Source organism: Ascaphus truei, chromosome 4, assembly GCF_040206685.1.
Source record: "Ascaphus truei isolate aAscTru1 chromosome 4, aAscTru1.hap1, whole genome shotgun sequence".
Classification (NCBI taxonomy): Eukaryota; Metazoa; Chordata; class Amphibia; order Anura; family Ascaphidae; genus Ascaphus; species Ascaphus truei.
The window spans coordinates 403,527,406-403,541,326 of record NC_134486.1 but is presented as its reverse complement, the minus strand read 5'-3'; the positions used below and the strand labels follow the sequence as shown (position 1 = coordinate 403,541,326).

Below are 13,921 nucleotides of genomic sequence, written 5' to 3'. Positions count from 1 at the left end.
TTAAAACACATTTAAATGCAAATGATAGAAATTTGAAATTCACATTCAAAGAGAGTCAAAACTGTATAGAATTTTTGGATCTACAGCTGTACATAGAAAACAACACTTTGAAAACAAAAACATACTATAAACCCGTGCAAGCCAACAATTACCTACTAGCCAGCAGTCATCACAATCCAAATTGGATTAGAAACATTCCCAAAGGACAGCTGGTTAGAATTAAACGTAATTGTTCGGATCCTTTAGTTTTTGATGCACAGGCACAAGAACTAAAACAGAAGTTTGTTGACCGCCAATACAATAAATATCAGTTAGACAATGCCATAGAGACAGTAAAAGCAATGACCAGGTCAGATTTATTGGAATACAAACCAAAAGAAAAAAACAATAACAAAACAGACACTGTTGCATTTATTACAAAGTATAGTTCATTGGCACCACAGATCATTAAAACATTTGACAAACACTGGAGTCTTTTGAGACAAGATGATATCTTGAAAGGATTTCTGAAAGAAAAACCAGAAATATATTTCAGAAAAGCAAATAATCTAAAAACTAAATTGTCACCAAGTTGCCCTTTCAGTAGAAATATACAGAATACAAGAGACATAATTAAAGGATACTTTCCACGTGCTAAGTGCACAGCATGTCAACATTGTATTAAGACTCAAAAGTTCTCTTCTAACATCACACACAAAGAATATCCTATTAGAAAATTAATAAATTGCCATAGCCAATTTGTAATATATCTGCTGGAATGTCCGTGTGGTCTACAATATGTGGGCCGCACGGGCAGAACATTACAAAGAAGACTTGGAGAGCACATATATAATATCAAGAGAGGCTTTGAGGCTCATAATGTTTCTCTCCACTTCAAATTAATACACGCACAAAGTCCAGCAGGACTGAAGTGTCATGCCATAGAATGTCCCACATTCTGTAAAAGGGGGGGCGATAAAATAAACATTATTTCCAGAAGGGAATCCTATTGGATTTTCGAATTAAAAACGCTCAGCCCCCAAGGTTTAAATGTTGAATTCGATCTGTCAGCCTTCCTTAAATAGGGTTCAATATATCAATTGATTAGCTAGATGCCCTTGTCCTTGTCTGCTGGCAATATCAGCCATTGTGTGTTAACTTGCCCAGCACTGGGGGCGCATGCGCGGCAGGAGCAGAGATGGCAGCCTAACCCGATCGCTCCGAGTCCCGCCGGCAGTAAACACATGAAAGCGCATAATAAATCTCAACCAAAATACTTAAAAACGGCAGGAGCTAGTAGACAAAAGTAACAGACATAAAGCTTCATGGCGGCTACAAGGCGAAAGTCTAAACAGAAGGAAGACGTTCGCACTTACTTCGTGGGGGCGCACAAGACACAGGAGACGGACAGCATGGCGGCATCTGAGTCTGACTCCGGTCCGGAGATGGAGGTGACAACAGAGAAACAGACGGGTGCCCTGAAAAAAGAGATAGCTAAGCTCCTCTCTGATTTAAAAACTTTCTTCCGCGGGGAGGTGGACGCCTTGAGAAAGGATATACACAGTATCGGGGCCCGCACAAATGACTTAGAGGAGAAAATGGACGAATCCGCCCGCTGTCAGACTGCCACAGACTCCAGAGTTACCATACTGGAGAGAAAAGTAGCAGAACTTGAAGAACGCCACGAAGACAACGAAAACAGGGACAGGCGGAACAACCTGAGGATACAGGGGATACCAGAGGAGATCTTGGACCCCGAGCTATTACTAAACCGCTGGATGACATCTATAATGCCAGGAAAAACGGAATCAGAACTGGTAATGGACAGATGTCACAGGGCATTGCGGGCCAGGCCACTTCCCAATAACCCCCCCAGAGATGTGATCCTGAGACTACACCACTTTAAGACCAAAGCGGACATAAGTCAAATCACAAGAGCCACCCCCACGATTAAATTTGAGGGAATAGAGATGTCAATATTCCAGGACATTTCTCCAATCACTCTGGCAAGACGTCAAGCCCTACAACCAGTCACTAGACTCCTAAGGGAGAAAAATGTCCGCTATCGCTGGGCTTTTCCCTTTGCCCTGATTGTACTGCAAAATGGCAGGTCGCATGTCCTTAAACATATTGCAGAGGGGCCTCAGTTCCTGACCAAGCTGGGATTTCCCAATGCCTTACCACAGTCTGAAGCTCCGGTCGGCCGAACAACCAGACAGACCGAATGGGAGAAGGTGCGACAGCCATCTGGTCAAAAGCAAGCTAAAGCGGGCCCTTCAAGACCGGGGTGAACATGAAAATTAAAATTAAACACTAAAGATCACTGTTATGTTCACGAGTTGTGTTTGTTACCAAGTTTGGAGCTATCTACCCTCATGAACTATAATCCCAAGTATGGGGTGCTAAACTACATCCCCCCCCTGCTGATCGAGCCTCGTTGGCGGACCAGGAAAAGCTAAAAGAAGAGAAAATACCGCAAAAGTTGCTGTTTTCCCAAACACTCACCAAGATGGCTTCACAGGGACCCACGAGGCGCCAGGAGGAGCTGGGCGGGAGAAAGCGGAGACGAAGCGCTGAATCCACATGGCGGCGGACGTTTGGGCGCGAAAGCGAGGAGCTCCAGAAGACTCCGCCCGCGCGCCACGCCTACATCGGTAGCAACTCACTGCCAGATCTGCGCACGATCCCCAGCTGACGTAGGTGACTCACATCTCGCGAGAAGGAGGCGCCCGGAACGACGTCACTACCAGCGCCTCTGGCTCAGGGCGTTCAGGACGCCGGCAATCGGAGCCCAAGGGACAGAAGCTGTAACCGGAAGGTTTGCTCCGAGCGTCGGAGCTCTCCAGAGGGGTCCGCGCACTCCCCTACTGGGGTGAAAGGATGAGATTAGTATATAGAGGCAGGGTAGCCAGTAAAAGACTGTCTATTAAAGGAATAAAACATTACAGATAATAGAGGGTTAAAGGTAGAAATTACTGTAACTAGAGTTTTGTAAGACTCAAGAAGAGTCATAGTTGAGGTTTAATACAATGTTTACATGCTGCATGGTAAAATAATGGGTTCAATTTGCTGCCGGCGGAGGGGCGGGAGTCTGTCCTCTCTAGTGCCTGTTGGCATGTGCCTCTGGGGTTGGAATGTGGCCTTAAGCCACAGTCTAATCAAAGACCTGGGCTGCCGGGAACTAGATGATCTCCCACAACCCTACATGGGAAAATGGGAGCATCTGGAACCGGAGCGGTGTGCCCGGGCAGCAAACCACAGGTCTCCAAAGACCAATTGGGTTTCCCTTGTTTATATAACAAGGTTATATGTTCCCTGTCACTCCCCTATGTGTTTTCCTCCCCCCCCCCTCAGGTATCCTCAGACAGGAAAAATTGGCAACACAAGACCTGCGGAGCTACCACGATCACCCGCAGAGACATCAAGACCCGGGTAGGAGGAGCAATCTATGCACACACGTAGACTCATCACACACACAAAAATGTCTTTAACATTAATATCCCAGAATGTCAAGGGCTTTAATTCCCCTCAAAAACGCAGAAAAGCGTTTGCTGAATTTAAACGCAGAAATTCTGATGTTTTATTCCTTCAGGAGACGCACTATTGCCGTAATAAGAATCCGAGTTTTATAGACAAACAATACAGGAAATTCTATCTGGCTTCAGCCAAAGAAAAGACGAAGGGTGTGGCTATCTTGATTCATAATAGAGTCCCATATGTGTTGGAAAAGATAAAACGTGACCCAGAAGGTAGATACCTTATTATAGTAGGCACCTTACAGCAAACTAGAGTAACGATGGCCTGTGTATATGCCCCCTGTGAAAATAATCCCCAGTTTTTTACAGAGTTCTTTCTCAAATTACAAAATTATGCAAGTGGCAACGTGATACTAGCGGGAGACTTTAACAAGGTCTTAGACCCTCGCATTGATAGATCCCCGGGAAAGGAGAAAGGGAGGCAAGCAGGAACCAAAGAGCTGCTGGAAGGGTTACGAAGGGGAGGTATGGTGGACATATGGCGAGAACAACACCCAGGCGAGCGCACATATACATTCTACTCGCACCCACACGACAGCTACAGCAGACTTGACCTCTTCTTTGTATCGGGCAGACTGGTCCCACAAATCTCCGACACTCTAATCCATGATATTACATGGTCGGACCATGCGTCTATAGAGCTAAGATGCACTCAAATCAGACAGGTTAGCCCGGGAGCAAATTGGAAACTAAACGAGTCCCTTATTAAAATACCCGAATTGGCGCAGGTAGTCAAAGACGAAATCAGACAATTTTTTATCACAAACACAGGCACTGTGGAATCCCACAGCACGCTGTGGGAGGCTCACAAGGCCACAATACGAGGAACTCTGATTGGTCTAGCAGCAAGACGTAAAAGACAAAGGGAAGCGAAATTGACACAGCTATATCAGAGGTTACATGAACTCTCTGCACTACATAGCCGATCAGGTGGAGATGACATTCTAAAAGAGTTGAAAGATATAAGAATTGAGCTTGATCTTCTCCTCACATCCCAGGCCGAGAGAGATATAAGTTGGACAAAGAGGAAATTTTTTGAGAAAGCCAACAAGCCAGACACTATGTTAGCTAACAGGATCCGTAATAGGCAACCGAGTTATAACATACAAACTTTAAAAACCAAATCGGGAGAGATGACCTCCAACCCCAAACGCATAGTGGAGGAGTTTAGGCTTTATTATGAACAGTTATATAATGGGGAGAAAGTGACACACAATCCAAAAACAACTAAACTTTTACAGTCTTTCTTAGAGGAAGCAGCCTTACCAGAGCTGAGCAGGTCGGAGAACGAAGCAGTCCAATCTGACTTCACGTTAGAGGAATTGACAGCGGTAATCAAACATCTCAAACCCTCCAAGGCACCAGGCCCAGATGGGTTTTCTAACTTATATTACAAGAAATGTATAGGGGTGCTAGCACCACATATGCTCAAGTTATTTAATGGAGTTCTGGCGGGGGAACCCTTCTCGGCTCAGATGCTTCGGGCGTCAATATCCATAATTTATAAAAAGGACAAAGATCCCACAAATTGCCAAAGTTATCGGCCAATATCTTTAATCAATTCGGACGTTAAAATTTATTCCAAACTATTGGCCAATAGATTGAGTGCGATCCTGCCAAGGCTTATCCACCCGGACCAGGTTGGCTTTATTAGAGACAGACAGGCGGCCGACAACACAAGAAAAATAATAGATATTATTAACTTTGTTAACGCCAACGGGATCCGAGGAGTAGTTTTAAGTTTAGACGCGGAGAAGGCCTTTGACAGGATCGATTGGCCATACATGGAGTCCACGCTTGAGGCATTTGGGTTTAGAGACAAAATTATAAGGGCAATAAAAGCATTATACACGACCCCGACCGCCAGGGTGGTACACCAGGGCTTCCCCTCTGAACTGTTTAAAATTAAAAGCGGTACTAGACAGGGCTGCCCACTATCGCCCCTGTTGTTCGCCCTATGCGTGGAACCGCTGGCAGCGCACGTACGCCACAACCCGGACATCGCAGGAGTGCAAGTACGTTCCCAAGAGCATAAAATCGCTCTATACGCAGATGACATTATATTATCGTTGACAAAACCGCTTACTTCGCTGCCCAATCTGTTCGGGCTACTGGATAAATTCAGCAGAATCTCCGGTTTTAAGATTAACCAATCGAAATCGGAGGCGCTGAACCTAAATATTCCAAAAGAGACAGAGAAGCTAATTGAGCTTAACTTTCAATTTAAATGGCAGACCAGAGCTATAAAATATTTAGGAATATTTCTCACTAAACATAACCGCAATCTCTACCAAGAGAACTACCCGAGACTCCTAAGAGCCCTTACAAAGGAACTCAAAGAGTGGTCTGCTTATGGGATATCCTGGATTGGTAGGATCTTCTGTGTGAAAATGAACCTTCTCCCCAGGATACTATACCTGTTCCAAACTCTTCCGATACCCGTGGTAAGATCAGACATTATAGCACTGCAGAAAGCAGTTACGAAATTCATTTGGAAAAATAAAAAACCACGGATAAAAATGTCAATCATGCAAAGGCCTAAGGAAACTGGAGGTCTGGCAGTGCCGACCTTGATGGCTTACTATAAAGCGGCCCAACTGTGCCAAATAACGCAGTGGCATGGTGATCCAGAGCTGAGGCACTGGGTAGCTTTGGAGAGGGAGGTATGTGCCCCGCTAGAGCTCAAGGATATTATCTGGTATCCCAAGGTTAGGCTGAAAGAGCTAAAGAATCCGCTACCCTCTGTGTTGAACTCTCTCTCGGTCTGGGAATCGACCAAAGATAGGCACTCATTGACCTCTAAAGATTCATTAATGGCCCCTTTGTATGGCAATCCGGACTTTGCTCCAGGGCTAATCGGCAGGAACTTCACACACTGGCAAAAAGGGGGCTTAAGAAGGCTTAAGGACCTGGAGGGCCGAGACACAATCAAAACATTTGAGATTTTACAGTCAGAAACGGGCTTACCCAACACAGATTTTATTAGATACCTCCAGGTTCGGGCATTTTATACCAAACACCCAAACAGACCACCGCTAACTAATTTTGAAAAGCTCTGTGATCGGGGAACCGATACACGGGGACTCATATCTGCCCTTTACAGGGAGGTGGCCAGGGCGGACATTGATGACTCACATAGACCCAGTTTCATGACTCAATGGGAAACAGACTTGACTGGACCGTTAGCAGACGAAGAGTGGACGGCGATCTTCAACGCTGCGGCCAGCAGCTCGATTTGTACGACACTGAAGGAGAACTCATATAAAGTATTGTTGAGGTGGTACCTCACCCCAGTTAGATTGGCAAAATTTGTCGCGGGAGCTTCCCCTCTCTGCCCTAGACAGTGTGGGGAACAGGGAGATCTGGTACATATGCTGTGGTCTTGTTCACGAATCATACCCGTCTGGACACAAATTAGAGATTGGCTTCAAAGGGTCTTCTTGGGCCTCAAAATTCAACTAGATCCGTGGGTTTTCTTATTAGGTAAGCCCACTGACGAGGTATCTAGATCAGGAAACAAACTCATAGCACACTTTGCTACGGCGATGAGGTGCGAGACCGCAGCGTTATGGAATCAGAATGCAATTCCATCGATAGACAAAATTCGGAATAGAATTTGGTTCGCTTGCCAGATGGAAAAGTTGACAAGTCTAGTCAACGACACTGGTTAAAATTTTCAAAAAGTCTGGTCATTGTGGTTGGCACAGACCGATATCCCAGGGATGAGCAATGCCACCGTCTGGCTTTGATAGTAGCAGATGGGCTCTCCTTCGGTGGCGGAACAGACACACGAGAGGGTTGACACATAGCTCGACATATAGGACAAAGGCAGGAGACCTCCGACTGCCCCTGGTCTTTGGGCTTGGCGGGATGACTAATGAGTCAGTTCTAAACACGCGGAAAGAGTCAGCGGCAATGGAAAACCCGGAGGAATTTACACTCTCCCTCTTGCCGATACCTGCCCCCCCTCCCCCCCTCTCCCCCCCTCCCCATCCCCTCTCACGTCTTCCCCCTACCATGTTTGTCTCGATGTTGTATGTCATAAAGCTGACTAAATGATACCAATGTGATTGTGGACTGTACTACCATTGTAAAAACCAATAAAAGAAAGTTATAAAAAAAAAAAAAAAAAAACTTGCCCAGCACTAACAACATTTTTATTTAATTTTATTCACCAATTTTACTTAACAAATTTATTACCACAACTAAATTAAGATATATTACAAATCTAGCTTCACAATCACATGTATATTATGACTTTTATTAATCACAATTTAATTAAATTTAATTTTGTTTATAACAACAAATTATTATTGTTTTATAAAAAAAAAATTAATAATAGTAATACACTATTTCACGATGCCACATTAAATACTGATATTGTAATATCACCCAAATTATGTTGAATTTGCGCATTTGTGTTCTCCTCGAAATGTGTCTCTCTAAACAATTAGCTTACTACATTTACACAAGTGCTTGTTGACCATCAAGTCTCTGGTGTGAAGATACCCAATTGGGTTTAAGTATTCCATCACTTTTAGTATATGCAAATCTGTGTGTCTTTTTGCATATACTGTAATTCTATCCATGCTGACATTAGGGACATACAGTTCTTTATAAGGAAGGAATATTCATCACTTTTAATATTTTCTTATAAACTTCCTTTTGCACATTAATTTTCCTAAATAAATTTTCATCAATTAAATAACTAATGGATTTAAGTCCTATCACGAACACATGTCCCTGTGTCTAAGTATGGATGGGAGTAGTATACACAAAGTTTAATGATTATATAATTGTTGTAATATTGTATATTGAATATGTATATAACGTCTAATATTTGTGTTTAGTTTTGCGCTTCATCTGTCAATGTGATTCAAAATTCTATGTTTCATGCCATCTGTATAAAAGCTGTTTAATGCATTACAATTGATTTAAATATGTATTCCCATAACGGAGGACTTTAATTAGGGTGTATCCAAAAGACAATTACATCAATTACATTAACTATCCCAATTGAACTATCTGGGGTATAAAAAGAAGCATAATCCCATGTAGCAACCATCCCTGACGAAGAAACCCATCAATAGGAGTTTCGAAACGCGTTGGAAAGGTTTTTGGCCACTCAGGGACACCGTAGCAGTGAAATCCAGGCGGTGACGTCATCGGAGGAGACGATCTAGCGAACTCTGGCGGCAAGTAATCCACGAGTCCACGAGTATTGCAGCCGGTCCCCCCGCATCAACAGACGGACGCACCCCACGGCGAGCGGTGTCTTCTGGAGTTAAAGACCCTAAACCCTTGCACATGTCCTTCTCATGTCCGGTGAGTAGGATTTCAATTTTACCACGGCGGAGCAGCATATCTTCCATAAGCACAAGCGCTTGGAAGTTTTACATTTCTTATCTGATTGATCAACTCTTTTATTAATTGTTTCATACTCATTGTCATAAATTGTTTTATTTAATAAATTCTCTCAATTTGTACATCATAGCATGTCCCTGGGTAATACACTATTGCAGTGTTTTTTGCCTTTTTTTCTTGTCTTTCTTTTCTGAGGTTTTCAGCTCAAAGAAAAGAACTGTTGTACAAGAATACACGTCCACGTCCATTCTTTCCTCAGCGCCATAGGAGGTTCATCCACACAGACTTCATATCTGGTTGGGAGATACCAGATCAACCTTTCAGGCAGCTCAAGGACTACCTTACAGTATCACAGGTTATATTGTATCACTGTATATTGTTTGCACTAGCGCTATTCACACTTATTTATTCACCACTAGTGCTTTTATTTATTGAATTGTGGTGTTTAGGTGCTTGTGTATGTTTTATTATTGTGTATTTTGGGCCTTCATTTATTTTTATTAGGGTGAACATTGACTGCTATAGTGGCTTATCATGCCCATATCATATGGGTATGATGTACCACTATGCAATCAATGATTACCGGGTGGGTATAGTGGGCCCGGTGTGGGTGGTTAGTCCTCCTGGGTGTGTAGCGGGGGAGGTTAACCCCTTAATTACTGTAGTGGTTATTAATCACAAAGGTGATTAAGGGGTTAGGGGTCATTAGATTGTATTATTAATTGTATTCTTTCTGGCAACAGAGGACATGGCCCTGCAGTATGCTGATGAGGATGCCCTTCATGATGGTGGGGTAAGTAGAAAGGTTTATTTACTTTATTTACTTTATTTCTGCTGGCTGGCTACTGTTTGATTTAATAATGGGCAAATGATAATGGGCAAATGAGCTATTATCCATATCTGGATAATAGTTATTTGTCCCATTACTGTACTGTATGTATTGGTGGGGGGAGGTCTATTTATTGCAATGTATTCCAAATTTTATTTTTTGATACAGGATTGGTACCGCAGGCCAGAGGGAACCACGGGGACCACCTGAGGGCCCACAGACACTCGTGGGGACCACCAGAGTACCCCCAGACACCCACAGGTACCACCCACGGACACCCGCGGGGAGCACCCGGGGACCCCGGCCAGCCTCTGGTATCAATCTTGTGTATAAAAATATAAAATCTGGTTTTATGTGGGGGCACGGGGGGTGGGTTGGTTGTGTATTGGTGTTTAGCATATTGTAATGTTTATTGGGGCAGAGGGGGTGAGTGAGGGGCCAAGTACCCGCTTCACTCACCCCCCCTGCCCTCAATAAAGCTGCTATTTATTATGCCTTAACCCCTTCATTGCCTTTGCGGCTATCCGCTAAGGTAATGAAGCTGCTTTAATTCAATTTTTTATTATTAGTGTGCGGGAGCAGGGGGTCTCCTCAGCTGAACCACATTGATTTCAGGTCTGGGGACCCCCTGCTTCCCGATATACAGGTGCCGGTATCTCCTATGCATTTAAATGTCCCGCGTCACGTGACCGTGGGAATCAAATACATTGGAGATACCGGCACCCCATAACGGGGCCTGTATCTCGGGAAGCAGGGGGTCCCTGGACCTGAAATCAATGCGATTCTGCTCCGGAGACCCTCTGCTCATCTACACTAGTAATAAAATGTAAATTAAAAAAACATAAATTTCGGGTGAGATTTGTGCAGGGAGAGGCGGCTTTCTCTGAGCAGCTCTCTCTGCAGCAGAAAGGAATCGCCGGGTAACGCCTTTTCAGAGAGTTGATCATCACACCGCCGGCTACTCGCCCGTTTTGTGAATTTTGCAATCACAGGTAATCGACGCTTTCTGAAAACCGTGATAGCAACGCTGACAAAAACTGCGATTTATAGGCCCCTATATATTACTAGGTGGGTAGAGATAGATATACCACCATCTGATCTCTCTCTCCTTCTCTCCCTCTCTCCCTCCTCTCTCCAATTGTAATATAATATATTCTGCCCCCTTACATATTTACATATTACAGTGCATCTAAAACATAACACATGGTTAACATAGCGTTTGCTAAGCATATGTTTTTTAATGGATTCCTTAGCCCTGCTGTGTTTACCACTCTGTGTACAACTGATCCATTTTCTAAACCGCCTGGAGTCCAAATAAAACTGGTGTAGGAGAAAGCAGAGTACACCAGGAGTGAGGAATCCACCACGGACATAACAAGGTAAAAGAATGAGGTCTTTTCAAAAATCTTCTTTGCAAACTTCACACACAATACTCTCATTTTAAAAAAAATGTTTCAGCGTGCTGTAAACAAATCAAATACAAAAATATGCCAGCTGATTAGTGTGAACAAGTCCATTAAACACAGCCACCAACCTTGAAAGCTTCAGAAATGTAAATGATGAGGTGAGCCCATCAAAGCTAGGTGAATAATCCAAGATGATGCCAACACCTCACTTTCATGAGGGCTAGTGTTCCGATATGCCACAATCCATTGCAGTCATCTCTTGTTTCAAAGCAAAAACAATGAGCCTGCCTGTAAGAGCACTGTGAATGAATGTTAAATGCCATGCACATGAATACAGTTTGCTTGTAATAATGAGATGCCAGAGTTATAGACGGCAGTGGCTATTGTGAATTATCAGGAGCCAAGGTCCCATGTGCATTGATTTCTCCATGTGTATGGGGGATGTCATTCAGAAATGGAAGTACATCCAGCCCTCTCGACTAATAAAGGGACAGCAGATAATAATAATAATAATTATAATAATAATTTGCTGAGATTCAATGCACTAGACATGGCACTGTGTTCCCTTGGCTTTATAGATCTTAAACTAAATAGTCAATATGTGCTATTTTGAGGTGAGTTAAGGAGAGACCTTGACTTGAAGCAAACTAATAGAAAAAGGACAACTTTTGACTCCATTATTAAAACACTTTAAGGAAGTTCATCACTGTGACCCGAGTTCTATTAGGTTTACGGGGATCTAAGGTGTTCCACGAAATTCTAGACAGGGCAATAGAGACCTCTTTTTATTAAAGAAGGAGCAGTACTGGATTTATACTTTTGATTCCAAGCACCCTAAAGGTTTTAATAAATTAATAGCGCTCACACCGTTTTTGAGGTAATATTATGTGCTGTTATATATTTTTATATTTGTATATTTTATTCATTTTACTGTGTATATAACTGTGATGCTCTTATTGTTGTATATTTTGTGTGTTATCTGTATACTTAATTAGCATGGTCTTGTATGACTGTGATATCGTCATCATTGGTGGGCAGTCAGTTTCACTGTGGGGTTTGTTATGGTAACCCAATTGGTTGGTTGTTTTGACATTGAATTGCTCTTATTATAGAGTTTAATGAATAGGCCTCAATGTGCTTAAAGTCCCAGTTCCACTTACCAGTGTCCATTGCTGGCTTGGCAGGGTAGAGAAAGCATTTAAGACTAGAATACTTAAGAATAGTTACTCTGTGCACCAAAGACTCCATTCCACTGCAAAACTGGTGCAAGCAAATGGCAAACTAATGAAATAAAAAAATATATTAATTTAATTCAATGGGAAAAAAAGAGAATGATGCTTCAAAAGCGCTTATGTGTGATAAACACAAATACAGTGCATGTGCTCAATATAATATTAAAACAAGAGCACAAAGAGACTCTTACATTCCTACATATGAGGTAAGTTGCTCCTGGGACGAAAGTAAATGTAGAATTCACCGGATTTACACTTTTTTCTGAAAAAAAAAAAACATTGCACAATTATAAATATTCTTAAATAATTGTTTATACTTTTAACGTTTACATGGGGAACAAATGCTTTTGAGGGTTTTTAGAGTCTTTATCTAAAGTCTTTTTGTGATAACAAAATGTGTTGATAACTACAGTAGTTTAAGCAAATCAGAGCACTAAAGCAGCAGTTCGTGCTAATTGCTATTTTTTTTTAATACATTTTATATTTTGAACTTATTTTTATAGTTCTCTTCTTCCCCCTTTCCAATACTGTTATTTACACACCAAAAAAATGTGAAAAATTATTTATACATCTGATGCTCAGTTCTGGAGATTTAAGTGTTTGAAATATGTGTCTGGGAGGTTAAAATGGAGCTCAGTCCAGAGTCCACTGCAATTTAAGGATTACCATGGTAACAGTAGAATGTAGAGAATATCAGGAAATGTAACTGTGACGGGCTGGGCACTAAACTTTTTATCTATGAGAAAGTTGCTCAGCCGCATGAGCCAAACACATGCTGAACCCACCTTTAATTTTGCCCCGGTTGTTCCCCCAGACTTGTCCTTTGCCACCCACATTTGCCCAGTGTGTCCCCCAAAACTCACAAAGTACCAGGCCTGAAATATGTTCCCTATGTCAGCGATGTGTTCCCAATACTTGTCCTGTATTCCTATGCTTGTAGTGTGTTCCCAATGAGATTAAATGTATTTCCCTGCAGTTCCCCTGTGTCCCCAGGTACTATAGCGCTGCCTAGATCCAGACATACCCCCGGTAGACAGGGTCCAACCCCATCGCCACCAAGTCTGCCACTGGCCTATTTTGTGTGCAGGAGACTTGGGGGCATTTTTACCTCTCCTTTGTTGTTCCCCAGACTCATAGGCGCCATGCTAATTGGTAAGGGGTATAACTGTTCCGAGACCTCATGTTCCTTGTATTCCTGAGTACCTATGCTCATCCCGAATTCCATGTGATTGGGTTACCTGCACACTTACAGCCTTTATAAAGGCGGTGTGTTTTACCACAGCACCTGGACGCAGGCCTTCAAGTCTTTCTCAAGACTGTGCCTAATCGCGGAAAATATACACTTTTTGTTCCGACCTTAAAAAGGTCCTAAGGCAGCATCTTCTACCTATTGGGAATAGGTGTTCCCAGCTGTCCCCCTGTGCTGGGACCACATTGTTATACTTTTATGGACTTTGTAAAGCTTGTGCTTACTTGCGTAAGAGTACCACTTTTTGTACCGGTACTAAGAGGACTCTCGGAGGTATGTTAGCTATGGCAGCGCCTTGCATCTAGTACGATTAGGTGTTCCATGTT

The 13,921-nt window shown here is 42.8% G+C and overlaps 1 long non-coding RNA gene across 2 annotated transcripts; it reads right to left on the bottom strand.

Annotated features, from left to right (window-relative positions):
* Positions 1-329: 329 nt before the first annotated feature.
* Positions 330-13,612, bottom strand: LOC142493927 (uncharacterized). Of its 2 annotated transcripts, none has more exons than XR_012801234.1 (4): positions 12,538-13,608; positions 12,275-12,395; positions 11,243-11,402; positions 330-506 (listed from the first exon to the last, which is right to left on the bottom strand). It is a non-coding gene; the product is annotated as an uncharacterized LOC142493927 (long non-coding RNA). The 2 variants fall into 2 exon arrangements; XR_012801235.1 differs by lacking the exon at positions 330-506 and adding an exon at positions 7,861-9,172 and having other exon boundaries at positions 12,538-13,612.
* Between the last annotated feature and the right edge of the window lie 309 nt (positions 13,613-13,921).